Source organism: Plecotus auritus (genome assembly GCF_963455305.1).
Source record: "Plecotus auritus genome assembly, chromosome: 11".
Lineage (NCBI taxonomy): Eukaryota > Metazoa > Chordata > Mammalia > Chiroptera > Vespertilionidae > Plecotus > Plecotus auritus.
The window spans coordinates 26282631-26299135 of NC_137777.1; the positions used below are offsets into that span (position 1 = coordinate 26282631).

The 16505-nt window shown below is 42.4% G+C and overlaps 1 protein-coding gene across 2 annotated transcripts in view; it reads right to left on the minus strand.

The window, feature by feature from the left end:
• SAMD12 (sterile alpha motif domain containing 12) overlaps positions 1–16505 on the minus strand; it is a 350465-nt gene that overhangs the window by 291044 nt on the left and 42916 nt on the right. The gene's annotated exons all lie outside the window — the stretch shown is intronic.

Below are 16505 nucleotides of genomic sequence, written 5' to 3' on the forward strand. Positions count from 1 at the left end.
AACATTGAATTATCTTTCTATTATGGCTTTAGAAAATGTCACAAAATCAGTGTTTTAGGGAGAGGCAATCAATAAGCAAGAAGTCAAAACATAAAGGGAAAAATGTATTATAGAGGCATGTCAATCAGTTAATGAAAACTTATTCTTCTGGATTTGGTGATATTTGTCAGCTCTTTTAGATTTGCAAAGTTTCTGATTTATTATTCTAAAATAGTACTCATATTTTTTATTGAAAATATTATAGCAAAAGTTCCAAAACTATCTGTGTCAGACCCCACAAAACCTGCATGTACTCAGGGAAAAAACAAAAACAGAAGCAACTGGAGTAAAAGTAACTATAAAAACACATCAAATGAAATAATAAATAGTGAGATTTGAGGCCCAATATTAAAGAAAAATTTTTATAATGCATAGCAAATAAATACTTTTATTCATCTATTTGGTTAGAACACATCTATATTTAAAATTATACCTGCATTGTTCCTTTGTCAGGTTCACTTAAAATAGGAATTAAAACCATTTATAAATATCTCAAACTTTAACTCAGTGGTTATGATCATTATCTTAAAACTGCCTTCTTCAATAAAAGAAGCCAAATGTTAAATTATAGCTCTGAACCTGGCTTGAAGTGAAAAAAAAATAGTATCTTAAAGTTTATGGTTCATGGAACTATCTGATTAATATATTTTATACAGAAACCTATAAAATTTAAGAATAAATTCTTATTCAGTCTACAAATAGAGAAATTGATACTCAGCCGCCGAGTATGAAAGAAAACGACTTGGAAAAGTGAATGGTAATCAAATAATGCAGGTGTGCAGAATTTCTTAAAAGGAAATGCCTTCCTTAAAAATTACTTCCTAGATGAGAACTGGACTTGACTGCCACCTGATACAATAGACACTAGCTTTTTCCTCCTTGATTTCTGTGTCAAAGGCTTATAAGCTGCTTAAGAAGGGAGGCAATCTTTCCCTGGTGATGCTCCTTTGGATGTGGCCTTTGACGTGCCTGCCGTGGGTCCCAGTGGACTGCCCACCGGGCGGCAGAAACGAAGGCGGCCTCGGGAGAGATGTCTGCCTACGCACTGCCAAGGAGGGAAATGGTAAAAAAGACCAAACTCGGGCTGATGGCAGTTTGGAAAATCACTATAGTTGAGGAATACAGTTTAAAAATAAAAAAATAGTGTTGTAATTGTCATTGTCTTAAAGAGAGAAGACACATATCTGCTCAGTCACATTTTATAGGATGAGAAAATGCAAAAAAAAAAAAAAGGATGTAGCTAAGGGAGCCACTTCCAGAAAACACAAAAGAGGATGAGTTTAAAAGGGAGCAGACTTTCATTAAGTTTGGTGATGGCTTCACCAATGTTAACTTTACTGTTAGCCAATCACACATTTTATGTGCTATTGTATATGCACCAAATATTACATATGTATTTTTAAAAGAGTGAGTGGAAATACATGCATGAACCTGGGAGTCACTGTTAGCAGCAGCTGGAGTTGCCATCCCCTTCCATTCCATGCTCAGCAGCGTCCATCCCCGTGCCTGCCCAGAGCATAAGGCTAAAGCATAGCCTGCCCTGCCCTGACCAGCACTGTCTCTAAAGAGACTATCACCAGGAGGAAGGTGCACACACCCTGAAAATGACCAACCAAGCACAACATGACTTTTCGCATATTTTTGTTCCCTGAAAGAAAATTTAAGAAATAATCTATGAACACCTGGCCAGCGAGCTCAATTGGTTGAGCATCGTCCTATGCACCAAAAGGTTGCCAGTTAGATTCCTGGTCAGTGCACATACCTGGGTTGTGGATTGGATCCCCATTCGGGGAGCATACAGAAAGGTTACTGAACTAACTCTCTCTCTCTCTCTCTCTCTCTCTCTTCCTTTCTCTAAACCATGTCCTCAAGTGAGGATTAAAAAAGAAAGAATGAAAGAATCTATGCACAAAGAAAGCTTTTCCCCATAAACATCCTGGATTAAATATTGAATAAAGCATCAAGAAAGAAAAGCCAGGATGGGGTAACAAAAGCTGGAGTCCTGTCTGCGTCTCTGTAACTTCTTTCTTAAAGGCGTCTACAAGTTATTTCACATCTTTGTCCCTCAGTTTCTCACCAGTAAAATGAGAAGGTTGAAACAGATGATTCCTAATGTCCATTCCAACTGTAATGGCTCCTTTCCCTTATGTTCTCCATGAGTTTTCATCACGGCACACAAGCCTTCCGCTTCCTGAGAAATAGCTGCCAATCTCAGGGCTCCATAGGGCCATCCTCAACGAGATGGAGGAGCTGGCTAGCAACTTCCACAGCCCGCAGATGTGCACTGATAAACACTGCTGTAACTTCATTGCGCTCAAGCCCAGATGTTGCTGATAAAGATTAGCCAAGGAAGCCCTAGAGCAGTAGTCGGCAAACTCATTAGTCAACAGAGCCAAATATCAACAGTACGACGACTGAAATTTCTTTAGAGAGCCAAATTTTTTAAACTTAAACTTCTTCTAACGCCACTTCTTCAAAATAGACTCGCCCAGGCTGAAAACCGACTTCTGCGCATGGGCCACGAAGTTTCAATCGCACTGTACATGCATGCCCGCACGTGGTAGTTTGTGGAAGAGCCACACTCAAGGGGCCAAAGAGCCGCATGTGGCTCGCGAGCCGCGGTTTGCCGATCACTGCCCTAGAGGGAAGGGGGTCATTCAAGGAGAAGCACTGGTGTCTCAGAAAGTCGGTGTGTACATGGTAAGATGTGTAGCCCAGATTTGCATTAAGGAGAGCAAACAAAACAGGTCAGCTTCTGCTGAACAAAATAATTGCTTAAGTGGATTAAACCACACACACACACATACATACACACACACAGAAACACACAGACACAAACGTGCGCATGCGCACCAACACACACAAATGACGCCGGAAAACCAACATTCACCTCTAACTTTTAAGCCCAACAATTAGACCCGTTACACGTGCTAAGCTTGTGTGTTACACTCTAGAAAAAAGCATGAGTCACATGAAAGGAAATCACAGCATGGAAGTGAGATGGAAATGGCAGTAATTGCTGCCAATTACAGACAAACAAAATGAGGCACGAGGGAGAGGTGTGCCCCAGAATGCCCTGACATGGGTAACAATCACAAAGACCCAGGAGAGAGCTTCTTCAAATCTTCAAATAGTGATTTTCAGTTTGGCAGTTCAGTAATTCAGAGAAAAGGATAGTCTACACCTATTCAAAAGAGAGTCACAATCAATACTGACTTTAGAGTGATAGTTTAGCAAACCCATTTTTTGCTGGGGGTTGCACCTGGCCAGATGTTCAGCAAGATGCCTGCCTGTGGGCAGCTTGGGATTTGAGCAAGCATTATTGTATCATTTCAAGATGCCGCCTGGATTAGACTAGGTTTTTACGAACAAACATCCCTCAAAGTCTTCAAAACAGACAACCAAAATGAGCAAAAAAAATAACAAAAGTTTATTTCTTACTTATACAAAGTCTGTGCTTAGCTCTTGGGCAGCTGTCCTCCCCCTGGTGACTTGGGGAATCAAAGTCCCTTTGACTTTCTGCACTGCCACCTGAACCTGTAACCAACACACTCTCCAGAAGGAGTTGGAAGCGGGCACCAGAGCTCCTAGCCCATCAGCGCAGGCACTCTCTGTCACAGGCCATTGTCTAGAACAGTCACTCTGGGAGACTGGGAAGTGCATTCCTCCATGAGCCCAGGAGGAAAGGAGTGAACACAAGTGACATCTGCCATGACAGTGAATACAGCCTCACATCCCTATAAAAAGTTAATAAGTCTTCAATCCTGAAAATGGTGCCAGCTGCTCTTCCCAACCACCTTTCTCTTCCCCTTTTCTGACTGTCCATGAAATGCAAATGCACCCGCCTCTTTTCATTAGATGTGTAAACAGTTCACAGTGGGTGAGCACGATGGAAGAATGGATGCCAAAAATTAGGCTGAAAAGAAAAAATGAGGATGAGCTATTTCTATCTAATTGCTTTTATGCTGTGTCAATACCCTTCAGTCTGATGTCTGTTCCTCAGGCTTATCAAAGTCCAACGATGACAAGGCATGGGTAACAAGAATCAAGAAGTAGCAGCAACAAAGGCAGGGAAACCAAATGGCTACCATTTCCTAGAGGTAAGAACCAATGAACATTCCTTGACTTCTATACTCCTTGTCTTTTTACCTCACACACACCCCGAGAGTGACAGGTGTGACCTCTAATCTGTATCTGTAGCTTAGACCTCCCTTGGAAAACTAAATCCCAAGTTTCATGGCCCACTTGACATCTTCTCCTGGATGGAACTCAAAAACCATAAAATTAACATGAAACTTCTGATTCTGTCCCAAAGCTTCCCCTATTAACACCCTCAAGTTCCCCCATTTCACTAACATTCAGTTAACTGCTTAAACTGGAAACTTAGGAGTCACACCTTGATTCTTCCATTTGCTTCATGGGTTATACCTCATAACATCTTACCAGGGCTTCATAATAAACTTCAAATATGGCCACTTCTATCCATTTCTATTAGCTGTTCTGTGGCTAGTCCAAGCTACCATGAATTCTCAATTCCAGAAACTTCAAGTCACTTCCTCATCTCCCTTTTCTACTCTTGCTAGCTTCTAATCAACACTCTGAGGAGCAGCTGGACTCTTTTCATTGTAAGTCCCTCCTCGACCTAATACCCTTCACTGGTTTTCCATTAAGTATAGAATTCAGAAAAAAAAAAAATCACATAGCTCTGCACTGTCATCCTGAGCCATGTCTAAACGTGCCACATTGGTCTTCTTTCTGTTCTTCCTAAGCAGGATGTAGTCTTCCCTACTGCAGGGTCTTGGCGCAAGCTGACGCAGTCCATGAAGTGTTCTTGTTCCCAGCTTTTGGCATGACTGCATTTTTTCACATTTAAAATGTGTTCTTTTATTGATTTTTTTTTTAGAGAGGGAGAGGAAGAGGGAGATAGGGAGGGAGGGAGAAAATAGTCTTTTATCTATCTTGCCAAAATGTTTTCTGAGGATAATTATGATATAAAGAATAACCATAGTAGCAAACTTATATTGTGCCTACTATATGCCAAGAGCTGTTTTAAGCATGTCATATGTACTAGTATGCTCTCCAATGATCCTAACATCACCCAATGAAGTAGATACTGTGATTATTCCCCACTGGACAGAGAGACACTGATGCAGAGAGAAGTCAAGAAATTAGCACCAGATGATATAGTGGCAGAGTGAGACTTTTTACTATGTATTTTGAAGATAAAGCAAAACAGTGAAATCACATATCCTCTATCAAAACACTCTGCTTGATAACAAATCCAAGTTTTGATGCTTCCCTTTCTTCCTTTTGTTACAGTTCTGGCCTGTTACTGACCCAAGAGGTTTCTATTATCTGGGCATGTGTAGGGTTAACCATTCTTTTTCTATTTGGTACAACATGGAAAAAGGCTGGTATCAGATTTCCCCAAAAGCAGATTATACAATGTGCAAGTTAGACATGTGAACATTTAAAATTAAACAGAATAATCACATAAAGAATGAGGAGGCACTGAAGCTCAGCTTTGGTTGTGGCACTGGGCCAAAAATCGGCTATTAAGATTTGGCTGCAACCTTGGTTTCTGGCAGTCCAAGGAGCCAAATGCCATTTCAACTATATTTTTGGCAACCCTAAAGTTGTGTGCAATTAATGATTATTTGAGCACACAGATTATTTACTTACCTGATCATTGTAGAACTATGAGTAACACAAATAGGGATGTCCTTTGGGTTTACTGTCATTATATAAAAATTCCCTCTCCAAGAAAAGTAGGCATTGTAGATGTAACTTAGAGAGTGAAATTATCCTGGTTTTCTTTATGCTAAGTCCACTGGCTAGATGAAGATTAAATGCATACTGATTCTACCAAGACTTCATTTAAACATAGAGTTGAGCCTCTACAAGGTACAAGGCATGTTTTGAGTCTTAAGGATGTGTCATTGAACAAAGCAGGTTCCCATCCTTGCAGAGTTTACAATCTAGTGCAGCCATGGGCAAACTACGGCCCGCGGGCCGGATCTGGCCCATTCGGCTGTTCTATCCGGCCCGCGGAGCCGAAAGAGCAGAGGGTTCTCTTGCTCTCCCCTCCGCTCCTTTACTTTGAATTTATATTAGTTCACACAAACACTCCATCCATGCTTTTGTTCCAGCCCTCTGGTCCAGTTTAAGAACCCATTGTGGCCCTCGAGTCAAAAAGTTTGCCCACCCCTGGATCTAGTGGATGAGAACATAACACAATAATTAACATAACAAGGAAATAATATACCGTTAGAAAGTGGTCAGTGGTTTTTGGGGATGGGGGAGAATAACAGAAACGAGCCAGGAGATCAGAAGCATAGGGGAAGATGCCATTATCTACACTAATAAAAGAGAAACATGCAAATTAACCATCACTCCGCTACACCCACAAGCCACACCCACCAGCCAATCAGGAGTGAGTATGCAACAACCATGGAGCTGGAGCAAGCAGGAGGCTAGGGTTGCCCGGGCAATGGAGGAAGCCAAGTTTCCCACCCTGGCTGGCCCTGGCCTCCGCTCAAGGCTACATAGTTTCAATTATAGAAGATAAATAAATCCCAACAAAAATGGCGGCAGCTATGGAGCTGGAGCTGAGCAGGAGGCTTGGGTTGCTCCCGGTGATGGAGGAAGCCAAGCTTCCCGCCCTGGCTGGCCCTGGCCTCTGCTCAAGGCTACAGTTTCAATTATAGAAGATAAATAAATCCTAGATACTTGCTTCCAGCCAGCCCTGGCCTCTGCTCAAGGAGGAGCTGAAAAAAAAAAAAAAAAGAAAAAGAAAAAAGGAGGGGCTAGGACCCTGGGTCGCCAGTGGGTGATCAGGCCAGGATGGGATGGCAGGGGCCGTTGGGGGTAAGCAGACCAGCAGAGGGGCCAGTTGGGGGTGAGCAGGCCATCAGTGGGGGTCAGTTGGAGGTGATCAGGACAGCGGGGGGGGGGGCAGTTTGGAGTGAGCAAGCCAGCAAGGGGGCAGTTGGGGGTGAACAGGCCAGTGGGGAGGGAAGTTGGAGGTAAGCAGGCCAGCAGGGGGGGGCACCTGGGGTGAGCAGGCTGGCACAGGGGGCAGTTGGGGTGATCTGGCTGGCGGGGGGCATTTGGGGGTGAGCAGGCTGGCGGCCAGGGGCAGTTGGGGCAAGCAGGCCAGCAGGCAGAGTGGTTAGGGGCAATCAGGCAGGCAGGCAGGTGAGCAGCTGGAGCCAGCAGTCCCGGATTGTGAGAGGGATGTCCGACTGCCAGTTTAGGCCCAATCCCTGTAAACTGGTAGTAGGACATCCTTCGAGGGGTCCCAGATTGGAGAGGGTGCAGACCGAGCTGAGGAACACCACCCATCCCCCCACCCCCTGTGCACGAATTTTGTGCACTGGGCCACTAGTTTAAATAGAATAGCCCATTTAAGCCTCACTGGGGAAAGATTTGAATAAGATGGAGTGCCCCTTGTGCATCTTGAGGAAAAGGAATTGCAGGCAGAGGGAACAGCCAGTGCAAAGGCTCTGAGGTGGGAAGATAACTAGTTTTAATCCAGGAGCAGCCTGAGCATGGAAGACTGTAGCAGAGGACATGTGTGACTCGCCAGGAGAGCAGATCCTGGTAGGGCATTGGAAGGACTTTGGCTTTCCATTTGAAGAAAATGGGGAGTGATTAGAGGAGTATGAGCAGAGGAACAACATGATCTGGCTCACACATTAACAAGGTCATTCTGGCTGCTGAAGTGAGAATCATGTTTTCCGTTTAATATTGTGAAAGCATTGCTTTAAAACAAAAAAGGAAATCACCAGAGAGCAGCAAAATTTAGCTTGATTTTGAGAATTGTTAAAAAGCATCTTGTTTCAGTACAGCCCAAAGCTTTAATTTATGTGATTGCTTCAATAGAATTGGATCATGACTTTGGAACCAAGATGGCAAGTTCAAGAGTTGAAGTCTTTATTTTAGTTATTATTAGAGAGGAAGAAGGCTTCATGACTTGGGGGGAAAGGGGAGAGCAGGGTGTGGAATATCACCATTAGCATGACCCTATAGTGGCGGAGTTTGACAAAATACATCTGTTGCTCCTTCACTGACCTCAGTTGACAGAGAGCATATTTTTAAGATGGTAAACATACAATATAAAAACCATAGGAACTGACAGCTCTGAGAGATTATTACCACCGCACTATAATGCCATTAAAAACCTGATTGGTATAATTTTAATTAAGTTTTAATAAGTAGGCATCCTTATTAATATTACAGGTATATATTTTTTTTAATATATTTTATTGATTTTTTACAGAGAGGAAGGGAGAGGGATAGAGAGCTAGAAACATCGATGAGCGAGAAACATCGATCAGCTGCCTCCTGCACACCCACTACTGGGGATGTGCCCGCAACCAAGGTACATGCCCTTGACCGGAATCGAACCCGGGACCCTTCAGTCCGCAGGCCGACGCTCTATCCACTGAGCCAAACCGGTTTCGGCACAGGTATATTCTTATAGGCCAGACTTTCAGTATATGATGATGATATTGAACTTCAGCCTAACAGTGATTTAACGCTTAGCCATTTGGTCAAAACATGTATTCAGTATATGTTATGGACTGTTTGTGGCCCCAGAGATTCATATGTTGAAACCCTAATCCCCTACGTGATAGTATTTGGAGATGGGGCCTTTGGAAGATAATAAGATTAAAGGAAGTCACAAGGGTGGGGTCTCCATGATGTGATTAGTGCCCTTTTTAGATGAGGAAGAGAGATGGGAGCTCAATCTCTAACCACTATATGAGGACAAAGCCAGAGGTGGCCATCTGTAGGAAGAGAGCCATCACCTGGTACCTTGATCTTGGACTTTTCAGCCTCCTAGAACTCTGGGAACTATACTTCTGATGTTTATGTAGTCTATGGTATGTTGTACAGCAGCCCAAGCTATGATAGCATATATCTGAGGTTATTTGTGAAAGTGACATTTGAAAACTATTTCTAATTCATACAGCCCTGGAAATAATGTTTGATTGGTACTTGGTGGTTTGATCCTCATCATTTAAGGAAAAGCTGTTGCTTTCCATTTCCCTCAAGTTTTTGACTTCAAGGAGACAAGGTGAGATCATGGGAATCTGTCAGTGCTCTCAAGAGAGAATGACCTTGGTGTATTCAAGAAACAGAAAGGCAAGTATGTCTGGAGCTCAGACAATGAAAGGAGAGCCTGGTATGAAGCAAGGCTGGGAAGGTAAGCAGGGCCCAAATGTCAAGGGTTCATAATTGTGCTAACAGGTCTGGAGTTTACTTTTAGGGCCATGAAAAACCATCAAGGACACTAAGCAAATTAATAGCATCCTCTGATTCAAGATTTTTGTGTGTAGAATGGATCATAGGAGGGGAAGACTGAGACGGAAGCCAGGTAAGAGGCTACTGATAGGTCCGCGGGAGAAGAGATGGTGAGGTAGACCCATGTGATGTCCATGAATGTGAAACTTACATAGATTACAGAATACATAGTAGGGGTAGAAAGAACCAACATGACCTGCTGATGAATAATCCAACAAGAACAAAAGAATTACCATTTGCATATTTTTTCATGATGGAATACTCTTTTTCCAATTCAATCAATATTACAAAATCTTTTTCTTTCTCAATATATGATTGATACTAGGGCAGTGGTCAGCAAACTCATTAGTCAACAGAGCCAAAAATCAATAGTACAACGATTGAAATTTCTTTTGAGAGCCAAATTTTTTAAACTTAAACTTCTTCTAACACCACTTCTTCAAAATAGACTCGCCCAGGCCGTGGTATTTTGTGGAAGAGCCACACTCAAGGGGCCAAAGAGCCGCATGTGGCTCATGAGCCACAGTTTGCCGACCACTGTACTAGGGCAACTTTAAATGATTTATTACTCTTGACCATTTTTTTTTTTACTCTGTAGTTATAAACTCTTGGCAACTTATATCCAAATAGAACATCAGTTATGGATATGTGTGTATTCACAGAGAAGAGAAGGTAGGATGTTCCTTTACAACGATTTGAAATACCCCTTCCACCTCCCAGCCCTCCCTCCACAATTCTCCCTAACACTGGGTGTGCAGCATCTAAAGTCAAGCTGTCTAGACTTCCCATCAGCTGAGACACAGCAGAGGTGATACAGAGTAGTGAAGATACTCAGACATGCATCTAAGTCACAGATTCACTACTTACTATCCCAACGAAATGCATCTACTTTCTCAAAGTCATGTGGGGATAGTGACACCCACCATGCAGAGCCATTTACCATCTGCCTCTTTACAGGAAGTGTTTGCAAATCTGTTCCAAGGGGACACCTGGGTCCAAGTAGTCACAGTTCAATAGCAACTACCATGTAGGATTTGGGGAAAAGCAAGGCAAAGACTTACTTGAAAACCTTACTAAACAATGTTCATTTTATAAAGAAGATCTTTTAGCATGTGTGGAAACTGCATGTTTTGAGATGATGACTATTTATTTAGCTACAATGACCTCACCAGGAACTGTCATCAGCCCTCTAGCTATGGGTGTAGGCCAAGCATGTCAAACTTATTTACTATGGGCCAAATAAAAAAGTTTTAAGTTTATGTGGGCCTCAAAAAAACAAGAGCTTCAATTTTCACAGAAACATAGGTTTATTTTGATAAAGACATGATGAATACAAGTGGCTGAAACAAATGAGTAATCGATAACATAAAATAATAGAACATTTTAATAAAAATTAATATTTTTTCTTGAACATTAACTTACCAGACACTGAATAACTACACAAATTAATAAGCATAACGCAAATAAACCTATTTTTCTTGTTCTCCGAAAGCGAAATATTTCCTGTTGTGCACACCAAACAAGTCAGTACAAGACTAATGACGTGGCAATCGGCTGCTAAAATATTTGCTGCTAGCATAGTATTAGTGGAGCAAAATGGTGCGCCTGCATTAAGGCGCATAAGGGAAATGAATGCAACACGCTTATAGTAATCAGTCATTAGCGAACAGTGTAGTTCATTATTAATAATTATGTATAACAGGATATTGTAAAAATTAAATTAAGAAATTTTTATTAAAACATTTCTTACATACTGTTATATTGGCTGGGCTGCAAAAATATTCGTTGTGGGCTGGGCCGGGAGTTTGACATGCTTGGTGTAGGCAAAGGCCAAAGCCCACTTTCTTCCACCACCCTTGGCTATGCCCTTACTCTGCCTCATGGTTCTGGCTTTATTTGCTCCTTGAGTTCTTCACTTGGCTGGGTTGACCAGGGCTTGGCGATACCTCGAATCACTCATCACGGACTGGGAATCTTTTCATCCCAAGGACAGACTAAGCTCACGGCTGTCGTGTTTGTCTCTGAGGTATAAGCTGTCCATGTCTTTATAGAGATGCATGCAATCCTGCAATATCTCAATCACTTCTGACTGGAATGCCTCTTTAACTGCTGCCACATGGTTGGAAGGTTTCAGGCTAGGGAAGCATTTTGGCAGAGTGCTGCCAGATAAGCCATCCCTGGAACGCAAATGCCCTTTTCTCCAAAGGCTTATCTTTGAGGTATCAAAACTGTCAATGGAATTGTACCTGTGCTCTGATCCACCCACTGTTAGGGGCTCCATTTCTTTGAACACCAACCACTTTGCATTTTTTGTTGTTGTTGTTTGTTTCTGTTAATCCTCACTTGAGGATATTTTTCCATTGATCTTTTAGAGAGAGCGGAAGAGAGAGGGAAAGACAGAGAGAAACACATCGATGTAAGAGAAACATCAATTAGTTGCCTCAGCATGTGCCATGACCAGGGCCCGGGTGGGGAGGATCCTGCAACCAAGGCACAGGCTCTTAGAGACTGGAATTGAACCCGGGACCCTTTGGTCCACAAGCCAATGCTCTATCCACTGAGCCAAACTGGCTAGGGCCCACTTTCCATTTTGCATCCTTAAGTGGCATACACCTCAGTCTTAATTCACCAGAAAAGTCGAATTAACCAAATGGCTTCATAGACTTGTTGTTTTGTATAGATTTGACCGCATTATAGAGTGGAAAGCACTAGCCATGAGTTAGAAGAACTAAGCTCTACGTCTCAAGATCTTGGAAAAGCCATTTCATCTCATCTTAGTCTCAGTGCCCTTATCCATAAAACAAATTAGGTCAGAAGAATGATAAAGTTCCTTTCTCTGTTGACTATACCACGAAACTATGGCTCCAATACACCCTACTTATTGCAACCCTTTTCAGAGCTCAACTCTGCGGTAATAAATGCTTACCTTTTCAAACATGGGTTTGCTGTAATTTTCGCTGAGATCTTCCCAAGTGCCCAGCGTATGTGTACTGGGGCCTTGGCATTCACATAGCATGATGTCATTCGGTCTTGCCTTACTTGTCCTGACCCTTCTGACAATTCCTAACAAAGTGTGTGCCCATTATGTTACCCGTGCATTATGTCCTTTCATATCATTAGTGACATTATATTGGGTTGGCAGCTTCATTTGGAGAGACACTTGTGCCCCGAGCCAAGCAACACAGATAGCCAAGAATTAGATCATTCCATCCCCAAATTGCCACAGACCTTCTCAGATACAGCTGAGCAATGTAACTTGATCAAGGTTAAGTACAACCCACCCTTCATCTTTTAACCCAAGTCCAAATTCTTTTAGCTTTCTGTTCAAATCCCAGAGTAATGCTTCCTGCTCATTGTTACAAGCTGCCCTCCAGTCAACTCTCATTTATCGGCCTGTGGCTTATCCAAAGCACCAGGCTTTCTCCTCCTGCTGCCTCCAGCACCAGGTTCCAGGCTGGCTCCTTTAACTCTGTGCCAAATGAATACAAACTAAATCTAATATTAGCCTAATGAGAAAAGGCCATCTGCTGCCAAAGATTTGCATGATGCATCCCAAAGCCAAACATGGGCCATTATTCACTGTTTCAGATGCCAGCATGGCTTCTCCATTATATAATACAGCAATCACGATTTTCCGTGTTTCTCTTCGAGTTAGAAAGGCGACACACAGCGTTCTAACCTGTTCTTTGCCTAGTTGGCCAGATTCTCAGGAGAACAGCTTACATTTTCTTTTCAAATAAATAAATCATTTGTACATTTAATGTTAAGGGAATAAGAAATGCCTGGATTTTGGAGTCATGAGACTTAGATTCTGATGTGAAATTCATCTTTCTCTAGTTGTTAGTGAGAAACTAAGCAAGGCATTTAAATTCCTTATTTTCTCAGCAATAAAACTGGAATACAAATTTTATAAACAAAAGGTATGGGGCAGTCACACATATTCAAGGGATATGCAAAAAGCCAGGGAGACTCTTGACTGTTACTCTGACTCACCACTTTACAGGCTCTGGAAAATTGCTCCCAAGGGGGGAAAAAAATGTGTAACCTTATAAAACTTGTATTTTACAGATAGAAAGGGTAAGTTTCTTTGTGAGAATGAAGAAAATCAAATCTAGAAGTCTAGATTTTCTAACTTCCCAAGACTGTCTGTAGGCCACGTATAAGGACAGATCCCAGCATTCCAAGCTGGGGAACCACCAGGGTACTTCCTGCTGATAGGCTGATCTTCACTCCATAGCCACTTTCCAAGTTGCCATGGAAACTCAAATTCCAGCCTTCAGAGCATTTAGAAATATCACTTTCAAAGCAGACTCTTACTTTGACATTTTTCTTATGCCTAAGGCACATGTCCTCCAAGGACCAAGGATAAGGGTCAGGGAGAATGTTAACACCACACCATTTTCCTTTTTTCATCTTACTCTTGTACCAGAGACCATCCATGGCTTTCCACAGATCAGAATGGCGCTGTCCAGAACTTTCTGTGATGTTCCCTGTCTATGCTATCCAAAATAGTAGCCCCTCCAGCTGTGGGCAAACTACAGCCCGCGGGCCGGATCCGGCTGTTCTATCCGGTTCTCTTGCTCTCCCCTCTGCTCCTTTACTTTGAATTTATATTAGTTCACACAAACACTCCATCCATGCTTTCGTTCCGGCCCTCCGGTCCAGTTTAAGAACCCATTGTGGCCCTCGAGTCAAAAAGTTTGCCCACCCCTGCCCTAGACACACGTGGCAACTGACCACTTGAAATTTGGCTAGGATGACCAAGGAAATTCATTTTTTCATTTTTTTTTCTATTTTAATACAATTAAATAGCCACACATGGCTACCATATTGGGCAGTGCCCTGTTTTGGTAGAAAATAAATCCATGTTCCTCATTCTAGCATTCACACCCCATACAACTTGGCTCCAACATACTGTTCCATCCTGTTTCTACAACAGGAACCTTGACCGCTGAGCATAACTGAGGATGTCCGCTGCCACACCCCAGCTCAAGGTACTTCGGCTTCATTGCTCAGGGCGCCTTCCATTCTTGTTGCTGTGTATTTGCATTGGATCCATATTTCACAACACAGGTCAAGTTCTACCTCTACTGCAAGCCCCATCCCTACTTCCTCTGTGAGGAAAGGGTTCATTAACCCCAGGCCTGGGCCTATCCAAGAAGGGCCTCACTCTATCACAGGGCTATTTCTTTGGAACTACATCAGGTCTTTTGGGAGTTGTTAGTTGCCTTCAGGCCTTCATAACTGGAAAAAATAGAGGTTGATGGGAAACAGAGGCTGTGCCTTCTCTGTGTCAAGGAGACCCATTCCTACTTTGGCTCTCATCTGGGGTAGTTGTACATGCCCCTGGGTGAGTGAGGGGCGGGGGGAAGCTGTACCTTTATAACTTCTGTGCCTCCCAATTAGATGAACCTGCTATACCTCCTATCTCTCTTGACTTATACCTACTTGTAAAGCTAAGTTAACACAGTTTTGCATCTAGAACTTGTGGAATGGTATACATGCTCTCTGGATTCCCAAGTGCTCATAGGTGTTTAGGACTTATATTGGTAAATAATCTTTGCATATCAGCATTTCAATTGGATCAATTTTTTTCCAACTAGATTGAAGGGCTTAAAAGTGAGCTTGGTTCTCCATTGCTTTGCCTTTGGTCTATGAGAGCTGAAGGCAGCTGGTGGCACAGACAACCTCCTTCCAGAATCAGGATTCTAGCCTTTTGAGGAATTGGGGCCAAAGCCACATTCTAAGAGAGAGACAAAAAGGGTGATTCTTCCCAGAATGGATATACGAGGTGGGGCAAAAGAAAGTTTACAGTTGTAAGTACACAAAACACAGAGTTTATTCTTGTATTTTTACTTGTTAATTATTGTATTATTTTCCATATGGAAAACTGTAAATCTACTTTTGTTCCACCCTGTAGATATAGAGGGATACATTTTTAAGTGTTGAAAGTAATACAAGTTTCAGGATCAAGATGCTAGATGAAGCTCAAGCTACAAACCCACCCTGAGGCTCTCTAAACTTAAAGATACTAAAAAAAATTTTTAATGTATATAATGCCACGCTTAAAATCAAGGAAGAGAAATCTCTAGACACCAGGAAAGCACAGCAGTGAGAAGGCCCGAAGTTCACTGTGCCGGTTGGAACAGTTGACATGCTAAGGGTTCATTGGTTTCAAAGCCCAACATGGCTAGACTCAGTGTCAGAGCCCATAGGCATGGTAGGGAGTGGGAACCAAGTTCCCAGTGTGAAGCCTGCAAATGGGAAAGTGCAAAGGAGGGAACCTGATTTGCATAGTCAGTCAGTAGCCAAGAGACAGAATGTGAAATTGAAACATAATGTAACACCTGGTCAAAGATGTTCCATCCCAAAAGATTCAGGAAGAGACAGGCATAAAACACCTCATCAGTGCTTGCTTCAGCAACACAAATACCAAAAGACACCTAATCAAATGGCTTTCACCACCATTCATAGTCCCCAAGATAACTTTCTCCCTTGGCCAATAATGTACCAGCAAGAATGTGAAGCCATGGGAGGAAATACAGCACCGTGAAAGGCAGAATATGACCCACCAAACAGGAAAAGCCATAGTTGAGCTACTAAAGTTAATAGGGCAATCTATAAAAGGCTTAAAATAAACACCATTCTTAAAAGAATGCATATTTAAGGGGGGAAAAAACTCAAAGAAAAAGTTTTCTCCATAATCTCAACTCTAGATATAAACTGCTGCTCAAATTGTAGAGTACACTCTTCCAGACTCAGTGATGCCCTTATGCAGTGAAAGGCATTTTTACATCAACAGGAACATACTATACGTGCTGTGCAGTAACCTGCCTTTCTTGTCCCCTCTCCACTTTAAATATTACCACACTCATTTTCCCACATAAAGACTGCTATAGACTGAATGTCTACATTCCCCTAAATTCCATGTTGAAACCTAACTGCCAATGTGATGGTATTAGGAGGCGGAGCCTTTGGTAGGTGCTTAGATAACAAGGGTGGGGCCCCCATGAATGGGATTTGTGCCTTTACAAAAGAGACCCCAAGTAGCTCCATGTCCCTTTCCACCATGTGAGGACACAATAAGATGACAGCTATCTATTAACCAGGAAGTGGGCCCTCACCAGATATTGAAACAGGTGGCACCTTAATCTTAA